Genomic DNA, 8528 nt, shown 5'->3' on the forward strand with positions numbered 1-8528 from the left:
CCCTTCATCAGGGTACAAGCAGAAAGACTGAATAAAGACTGAGAGGGAAAGGTGAAAGAATGGAAGGGGGAAGGTGTCCAAACCAATAAACCGAAGTTGTGAATTGGATCTGACCAGAGGAAAGGTGAGATTTGATTTTGGCTCTGAAAGGAGAGAGGGGGACGTGGATACAAGAAAAATAGAGGGTTATGGTTAGATTGGCAAGTAGGTTTACACTGGTCAGCACAATATTGTGGGCCAAAGGGCCTATATTGTGATGTTCTATGTTCTCACAGCAGGGAAGAAGCAGTCTTATAATCTGGAGGCCAATTTTAAATGTGCATCTCTGCTGGATGGGGATGGGGGTAAAGGAGACAACTGTGTGACCAAGGTGGGACAGGTCTTTGTGTATATCAGTGGCCTTCCGGAGGCATTGAGAATAGCAGATGGCATGGATAGAGGGGAGGTTAGATGAGTGATGGTCCAAACAGTGTTTAATATAGAACATAAAAATCTACAGCACACACCTTTCTCCCCACAGTGTTGTGCCAGTCTAATAACCAACTTTCTAGAATTTCTCCACTGCATAAGAAACTAGGAGGGTCATGTGGTTCCCACCCCCCCCCCCCCACCCCATTGGGGAGAAGTCTAGTCAGAAGTCACCTCACCTGCCAATCAAGGCCTAGCCCACCCACAGGTGAGCACACCTTGCCTCATTCAGGCATGCCCGAGCTGGCCCCGTACGAAGCCCCACACGTGAAGCAGCTCTTCCTCTTTTTCCCCCCGCGGAATGAACCCTAGCTCCACTCCAGGTGGTGAGGAGTGCTGGAGATACAATTGTAAGGTGTGGAGAATGTAATGGTACATGTTTTAGAAAGACTGTTGTAACACATCTATTATTGTAATATACCTGCAATTAACCTGAGTGCACAGCCTGTGGTTACTGATGGTAGTGGGTACTGGTTACATCTTCTTTTCATAATATTTGTGGGAATTGGGGTTTTTTATTATTTTAAAAGTTTTGTTTAAAGTTTAGACACACACCACAGTAACAGGCCCTTTCAGCCCACGCTGCCCAAATACACCCAATTGGCCTACAACCATCCACCCCCCCACCCCCCCACCCCCACTCCTGCCGAATGTTTTCTTGAACAGCGGGAGGAAATCTGAGTGCCCGGGGAAATCCTACGCAAACATGGGGAGAACGTAGACAGCGCGGGATTTGAACCCCAGTCCTGATCGCTGGCCGCACCCCATTCTAATCGTGGGCTTAACTAGCATCAGTTGCTCAGAAACATCCAATGCCAGTGAACTGTCTGTGTGAGCGCAAGAGCGACCCCTGTGGTGACTTCCACCCCCACCTCTGCCCACCGGCCCGCACTAAGAAAAATCCTTTGCGATTAAACTGCACTCGCTTCTTGGATCCTTCGAACTGGTTGTTACCATCATGGCAACCCCACATTTTTCTTGCAGGACTCGAACAGAACAAGTTCCCAGACCAAGCAGTGATGCCCTTGCTGCTTGGTGGACCCAATATTGGGCTCACTGGTTTCATTTCACACATCACAGTAGATCTGGAGCATCAAAAGCACCCAGTGTTCTGACTCAGCAAGAGCACACGACGACCGTCCTCTACAAAAGTTCACTCTGGAAGTCCAAGTTCCTTTCCAGGATTATCGAGAATTTGACCCGTCCTCTGTGAATCAATGACAGAGCTGTCTCAGCACGTGCGCCACTCAGCCCATCAAGATCTTACCAACTTTATGCAAAACAAATGCAGTTTGTTCCACCCACAGCCCTGGGGTTGGAAAAATTCTTTCACCTGATCATTTAAATGCTACAATTGAATTGGCCTTCAATCCTTCCCCCACCTCCCTGCCCCCAGCCACATGTTCTGCACAGTTGCCACCTGCCTCAGTCCACATTGCTGGTAACCCTTCCACCAATTTCTTTCTTTCCAGATTCTTCTTAGTTTTAAATACTTCTGTCAGACCTTTTCCAAACCTCTGGTCCAAGGAGACAAATTCCATCTGGTCTGGGAGACACTAAGGCCCTTTCACTCACTGAATTCACACCAACCATCAACATTGGTGCTTCCCAAGTCAGATTTATGTTAATTATTCCCTCTATGTTGCCGTCAGATTTTACCTAAATATAAGGGACAATTTACAAGTCTTTGAGTTTCCAGAGAACTATGGAACAGGCTCTTCAGCCCATCTAGTCTATATCGAACTATTATTCATTTAATGAATACTTGTGAACTGGAGGGGAGATAGAAGAGGAGATTCTTTTCTGCAAGGGGTTGCCAAGATCCACAGCCCGAAACCAAATTCATCTTTCAAAAGAGTTCTTGAAAATTAAAAAAAGTATGGTGGAACAGAGGCAGGGGATAGGGGAGAGAATGGAAGCCCACGGGGAAAACCGACAGAGAGAAAGCCATGCATGACAGCAAAGGGGGGGGGGGAAGAGGAAAGAAAGAGACTCACCCAGGACCAGGGGTGGGGAAGAAAGGGAAGTCCCACCCAGGACAAGCGAGGTGGGGAGGGTGTATGTGTGTGTGAGAGAGAGAGAGAGAGAGAGAGAGAGAGGAGAGAGAGAGAGAGAGAGAGAGGAGAGAGAGAGAGAGAGAGAGAGAGAGAGAGAGCGCACCCAAGACTTGGGAGGGGTGGTGGAGGAAGAGAGAGGCCCACCCAGGAGAGTTGGAGAAGAGAGAGACCCACCCAGAATAATGGGGGAAGAGAGAGAGAGCCCACCCAAGAGGGGTCGGGGGAAGAGAGAGAGAGACCCACCCAAGAGGGGTCGGGGGAAGAGAGAGAGAGACCCATCTGGGGGGGGTCGGGGGAAGAGAGAGAGACCCACCCAAAGCCCCAGACCAGAGAGACAGAGCCAACATGCAAACCGTCCATTGACACGTAGACCTTTGGAGCAGAAGACACCAGTACTGCTAGTTGGACCATGCCCATTCAAGCTTCTCCCCTCTGTCCACATTATCCCAGATCTGTTGCAGCAAATCTCCACCTCCACACTTTCCAAAGCCTTCACCTTTCCTCAACTGCTGTGCAGAGAACTGGATGCAGTTTCCCACATTTATAAGGCCCAGAGGAGGTCAATTACTGAGTTATTAAAGAAGCAAATAAAAGCAAAGACAGCATTTGGGGAGAGAACTGGTCAGTCAACACTGTCAGATTGGAACTAAAAATAGAGAAGGGAGATGGAGAATCATCGGGGGTGGGAGAGGGAGGGACCAAGTGGTGAGAGAATACTGGAGATGGGAGAGGTAGATGGAGACCATGGGGGTGGGAGTTGAAAAAATAGAAGCAGAGAAAGGATATATAGAAACAGTGGAACTGAGACAGGGTGGGTTTACCCAAACTTAGAGAATCGAATGTTGGATGAGATGACAACAGGGAAAAAAATAATACATTGCTCTTCAAGTTTACATCTAACCCCACCACGGCAGTGGACGAGCCTGATTGTAGACATGTCTGCGTGGGAACGGCGAGAGGAACTGAAGTGGTTGGCAGTCAGGAGTTCCAGTTTGCGTCAAATTACCAAGACTGATTGCGCTCACCTTCAGGCTTGGCAGATACAAGCTCAGCAGGGACTAGCCCAGCGCAAGTGCACAACATGTAATGCAGTCCGCGTCATGTAATGCGGTCCCCAGCGTCATTCCGTCGATTAAAACAAATGGGCCCAATTTCATGTACGGAGCAGCTGACTGATGTTATGTCAACACCGAGACGAAAGACATCATCTCACCCTCTCCACATCCAGATCTCCGAAGGGCTATCGCACTGTATTAAAACGACATTTGAGCCCAGGGCCACGACATCTAGACGGCCTCCACACAAAAGGGAACATTTAGGTTTTGTTCTTTGGCTCATTTGTTCATGCAACTAAAACATTTAATAGCTGGATTTGACAATGCATCCCCGGTAGAATTTCCATTGGTCCAGGCGTATCAGTGTGCGCAGAGAACACTACAAAGCCTTTGGACAAGGCTGTGTAACACATCCCCCTTCGTTATGAGGGGGATTTCACCTCATGGGCCATGACAATTTGGGGTGCCCTGCTATTTTGAAAAGATGCTGCAGAAAGCAAACTTCAGCACCATGAAGTTTGTATTTTTAGGGCAAGAATCCAGTCCTATTCCCACCCCCACCACATCCAACGTCAGTTATCATTACTAAAGCATTCGTCCTGTATTTATAATTAAACACACAGCACGGTAGCAGTCCCCCTCAGCCTGTGTCGCCTCTTAACACCCAATTGATCTGCAAGCCAGTTACGTTTTGAACTGCAGGAGGAAACCCACACAGACGTTGGGGTGGACGTACAAACTCATTACAGATAAGAGAGCCCGGGATGCTGATGCCACAACAGCGTTGCGCCAACCGCTATAACCAACCGTGGTTTGTCTTTCCTCCCATCTTGGTTTGACTTGGCGAAGGGCTCCCCTTAGGAATGAGACAACTACAGTTAGATTAGGTCAAACTCCACCAAGAACAGAGGACACATGAGAGGCTGCAGAAGCAGCAAAGAACTCAACCATCTGCTGGGGGAACTCCGCAAGTCCGACCTCATAACCTTCTTTCATCCAGTTGTCTAGAGTCTCTTAAATGCCCCTATTGTTCCAACCTCCACCACCACCACCCGTGCCAAGGCATTCCAGGTACTCACAACCCCTTTAAAAACTTACCCCTGATGTCTTCCTGAAACTTTCCTCCCTTCACTTTATACAGATGTCTTCTAGTGTTTGCTACTTGAAAAACATGCTGACTGTCTACCTTATCTATGACTCTCAACCTTGTAGGCCTCTATTAACTCCCAGCTTTCAGGAACTACCAACAAGCGCATATATTCCTTGTCTTCGTTATCATACTGATTTTTAACTTTTCGTACTGTACAGTCATCTACCCATGGACCCAGTCCAGAGTACATATTATGGAGATTAAAAATGGCTCCAAAGAGAAAAGCCCCAAGCTCTGCTAAAACCTTACCTCACAAAGCACATTTTCTAATCTGGCAAGGTCCTGTAAATCTCCTCTGCGCCCTCCAGCAAGTTTTTGTTGGCTTCACCAGGAACTAGGCTGGATTTCCTGGGGCAGGCCAGAGGGCCAGGAAATGGAAGGAAAACCTTCCACAGGGCATCTGCAGCCTGATCTTTGATGTCAACTCCCTTTTCTAGCCTATACTTCAAGCACTGGTGTCACTAGGTGGAGTGGGGGGGGGGGGGTGTGAACTGCATTGGGTGACACCATCAGAAGGGGGTGACACCAAAATGACTGTCTATAACATTTTATGCAGTGCTTCAAGAAAAAATAAATTTTTCGTAAGCCCAGCTTTCAGGTATCAATATACCTACAAGGCTAAAACTCGATGTTAATTTATTTTCTAATGCGCTCCAGTCAGAGCCGCCTCCACCACTCGTTCAGCGCCCATTCAATGCTGCCACCACCCTCCCACCCCACCCGCTCAGCACCGCCCCCACACCCCCTCCAACAACTTCCCCGTTTGGCACCAACCCCACACCCCCCGCCAACTCCCCCGTTCAGCGTCGCCCCAGCACCCTCTGCCAACTCCCCTGTTCAGTGCCACCACCGCCCCGGACAGTCAAGGAAACACACCTGTTTCCTCGATGCTTGGGTGACACCAACCCTATTGGCACCACTGACTTCAAGCACAACACACATCCTCAGCACAAAGTTATTGGAACCGTAGAACATTGCAGCAAACAGACCCTTCGGCCCTTCTAGTCTGTCCTGAAATATTTTATTCTGCCTCGTGCCACTAACATGCATCCAGTCCCTATCCTTTCCATCCAAGTCTTTGTCCAAATATTTCTTAAATTGGAAAATCGAGCCCTCATAGTCCAGCTCATACCACCACTCTCTGTGTAAAAAATCCACCCCGAAATGTTCTCACCCTTCACCCATGCCCTCTGCATTATTACCCCCTTTCTTTACTGTAATTTTCAATTCAGTTCATGATGTTGTTGGCAATTTTTCCATTAAATGGCAACATCAGCACACTGGATATTTGACCCACACACCAGATCTCTCTGGTATCTCTCACCATTTAGACAACATCATTCACCTCCTCAAGTCCCGCTCCTTCACCTATTCCCTCTCACAATGGAGCACCTGCTCTCTCTGACATGCTCACGTGCGCATCTGTCAGGCTCCACCGCCCATTCAGTCGATAGCACTCGCCTGTCAATGCACGATTAGATTCTCCGTAGCTCATTCGAAACCAGCCACTCGTGGCTGCAGCTGCCAGTCTCAGCTGTGTCCCCGGCTCGGAGTTTGTGCTTCGTCTCCGTCCCCTCCCACCTGAAAGGGTTCTATTATCCTCTTCCGTCAGCCCCATCTGGTTGGTACAACGCAGTGACGCCCGGTGTCCTGTCAGGGACCAATTTATTGCTGCAATTTTGTGTTACTGGCAGCTGCAGTCATTGGTTGCAGACTGCGATCTAGAAGCCATTTGCTCTTTGATGTGGGTTTTCCATTGGACCCTTTCCCTTTACTCATTGAGGTTCTGCACAGACGTATGAAGCAATAACATGCTTTGAAGTCCAACTGGTCCACAAAGGCATCCACCTCATCGTTTGTCCCTTGTGGTTCGCCGGCTTCATTATGGGGTGGGGATTCACCCAAATTACCCCCAGCATCACTGCACTCTAGTCCCACAATCCAGACTAAAGGAAGGTTCTGCGATTCCAAGTAGGACAGCTCAAAAAGAAACAGGCCTTTCAGCCCAACTCCTCCATGCTAACTGTGTTGCCGATCTGGCCCAAGCCCATTTGCCAGCATGGCTGAGGTAACAAAATCTCATCTGGGGTGTATCAACAGAATGGAAACAGACACCCCAGCTCTACATGAAACAGGAAAGTCTGCAGATGCTGTGTTTGTAATAAAATCACATCAAAATGCTGGAGGAACTCAGCTGGCCTTTCAGCACCCATAGGAGATGTATTGCCAATGTTTCTGGTCTGAGGCCTTCTTCAAGGAATGAGCAAAGAACAAGCAGAATAAACAAAAACAGGAAATCTCAGAACAGAGAGCATAGCGAGTTGTGAGAGGGCAGTTGTACAGACTGGAGACGCAGGTTGATAGCTCGGGCATCACAACGGAACGTTTATTCAAAACTCGCCCGCCTGCTTTTCAGGCCGAGAGTCGGACCGCCCGTATGTCCCGCCACTTGTGTCATGCTGACACAAGCGCACAACGCCGACTTCCAGTCTGGACCAGAAAAGATGGATGTGCACCGACAACTTTTGCCGCGGCTGCCCCGCTGACCGCGCATAACAAGCACGGCTGGTTCGTCCCAGCGCACATGTGTGTCTTCACAACAGCTCTGTCTGGGAGAGGAATCCAGACCAACCAAAGGTGTTAATTGGATAGGATAAAGGGAGAGGTGAGAATTGTTTTCTCCCCAGCTCATCTCGTCCATGCTGAGTAAGTTAGTCTCATCCACCCGTGTTCACACCCACATCCCTCCTAATCTCTGCCTTTTAAACATTCTAATTGCCCCAGCCCCACAACTGACAGCACATTCTACGGACTTCCGTTAAAGTCCCTTTTAAATCTTTTCCCCTCTCACCTTAAAATTATGCCCTCTAATTTTGGATGCCCCTACCCTGGGTGAGGGGAGGGGAGGGATGTGGAGACCTTTTCTCCATTCACCAAACATGCCCCTCATGGTTATAATGTAACCTTGGGCAGAAGGTACAGAAGCAAACAGTAGAGGGTTTGGATTCCAGGTGAGAGGAGGAAAGTTTAAAGCAGATGTAGGGCATGTTTAAAAAAATTACAGCGAACAGGGTGGGGGGCCTAGAATGGGCTGTGAGGAGCAGTGATCAAAGCAGATGTGTTCATAACATTTAAAGGTGTTTTTTTTTAAAAAATACATAAATAAGCAGGAAATTGATCATGTGCAAGAGAGCTTTTGGCACATTGGCCTTTCTAAATCAAAGTATTGAGCATAGCAGCTGGATGTTATGGTGTAGTTGTCGGTGAGGCCAATTTGGAGCACCGTACAACTCGGATTATCGAGGAAGCGGTCGCAACCAGGCCTATTTTGGATAAACAGTTTTGTTTTTTCGGAGAACTGGTCATTTTTTTTCCCTGAAAACAGCCCAGTAGCAGCAGCAAATTACTTGTAACAGCGTTTAAAACAGCAACAAATAACAAGGGAAGGATTTAAAAGCATTAAAATGCTCACCAAAAGAAAAATGCTAGCCACCGTCAGGAGCCCAAGATTCCTGGTCAGTTAGTCTCCAAAAAAGACACTTTGGTAAATGAGGATTTCTGATTTGTTTCGGATATCCTCATTTATCTGAATTTTTTTAAAGTTTTCGGTTATTTGAGGATTTTAGATAATCGGAGTTGTACTGTATTGTGTGCATTTTTGGTCAACTAACTACAGGAAAGGTATCAGTAAGATGGAGAGCAATCATTTACTAGGATGTTGCCGGGACTTGAGGAACCAAGTTACAGAGAAAGGTCAAAGAGGTCTGGACTTTATTCCCTGTAGCATCAGAGAATGAA

General features: G+C 47.9%; 1 protein-coding gene across 4 annotated transcripts in view; it reads right to left on the reverse strand.

Moving 5' to 3' along the window:
- Positions 1 to 8528, reverse strand: part of myo7aa (myosin VIIAa) — a 268383-nt gene that overhangs the window by 258115 nt on the left and 1740 nt on the right. The window lies entirely within an intron of this gene.

Source organism: Narcine bancroftii, chromosome 7 (genome assembly GCF_036971445.1).
Source record: "Narcine bancroftii isolate sNarBan1 chromosome 7, sNarBan1.hap1, whole genome shotgun sequence".
Taxonomy (NCBI): Eukaryota; Metazoa; Chordata; class Chondrichthyes; order Torpediniformes; family Narcinidae; genus Narcine; species Narcine bancroftii.